The sequence below is a fragment of the Corvus brachyrhynchos genome, unplaced genomic scaffold, assembly GCF_000691975.1.
Source record: "Corvus brachyrhynchos isolate BGI_N302 unplaced genomic scaffold, ASM69197v1 scaffold175, whole genome shotgun sequence".
Classification (NCBI taxonomy): domain Eukaryota; kingdom Metazoa; phylum Chordata; class Aves; order Passeriformes; family Corvidae; genus Corvus; species Corvus brachyrhynchos.
Genome location: NW_008238448.1, coordinates 5865401 through 5866888, shown reverse-complemented (window position 1 = coordinate 5866888; position 1488 = coordinate 5865401).

The following is a 1488-nucleotide window of genomic DNA, read 5'->3' as shown; positions in this document are numbered from 1 at the left end:
GCGGCGCGGGGGCGGGTTCTCCCTCCCGCCAAGGGCTCTGTTAGTGCTGGCAATAAAGGAGGTGGCAGAGGCCTGGGCTCCAGCATCAGCTTCTGGGGGGACCCTGCAATCATACCCCTCTCTGGGTGCCCCTGAGCCCTGTGGGTGACCCCAGCCAAGTCCACCTTGATCTGTTCAAGGTGGACTTGCCCCCCATGTGCTTTATAAATCCCTGGGTTTTCCCAGCCTCCTGGGTGTTCCATAGCCCCCTAGGGTGTCTCTGACTTCTCCTGCGCCCTCTCCCCTTTCTTGGGTGTCCCACAACTCCCATGGGTGCCCCACAACCGCCACCACCCTCCCACCCAAGGCCCCCTGATCTCCCGGATGTGCACCCAGCCCTCCCTCCAGTATCCTGACCCTTTGGGTGTCACATTGCTTTCCTGGATGCCCTGTAACTCCCACAGGGTTTCCCAACATCCCACATGCCTCATAACCCCCTGAGTACTCCCAAATTCCCCCATGTCTGCCCCATAAACTGTCAGATGCCCTGTCTCCCACATGCCTCTGACCCCATCTGTGACCTCTCTGGGGATGAAGCTGCTCCCCCTTGGGACCCCCACAGGACTGAGCCCTGGCTGGGGCCACACAGAGCCCTGAACCACCATCCCACAGACACCGAGCACAACACACACACACACACACAATGCGCAAAACATGTAGCCACACTCACAATACAAAACATACAACACTCACATGCCTGCTCCTAGCACAGCACACAGCACGAGCACACACAGGACACGTACACAAGCACGTACATGCAATATGCACACACATACAGAAGTTATGGTCCTGAGTCTCGAGGGGATTTTACGTATTTCAGCTTGTGTTCATCACCTCTTGTCCTTCATTCTCCCCATCAGTACTTATCAGTATACATATAAGCTCCCCCTGTCTGAGCCTTCTCTTCTCCACGCTGAATAGTCCCTGCTCTCTCAGCTTCTCCTCTGATCAGACATGCTCCAGTCCCTTCATCATCATCAACTCCTTGTGGGACTCTCTCCAGTATGTCCATGTCTCTCATGTACTGGGGAGTCCACCACTGGACCCAGCACACCAGGTGTGTCTCAGTGCTGAGCAGAGGAGCAGGATCACCTCCCTCCACGTGCTGGCAGCATTCTGCCTAATGCAGCCCAGTAGGCTGGGGGACCCCTTTGCTCTGGTCCTATTGCTGTGGGAGCCCATAGAAGTCCCAAGGGACTGCTGACAGCCAGGTGCTGTGCTGCTGCAAAAAGGCAGCCCAAGTGCATCCAGAAATTGTAGCTGAGAGGAAAAGGAGTGCAGAAAATGGTCTTCCTGATCCTTTTCCTCCCTCTCCAAGATACCTCCTGCTCATGTGCCTTAAGTAACTCAGGTGCTCCTTTTCTGAAATTCACGTGAAAGGCATTTTGAGGGCCATCCATGGACTGGTGAGCTCCACCTCTCAGTACTGGCCTAGTGCACTACTCTCTG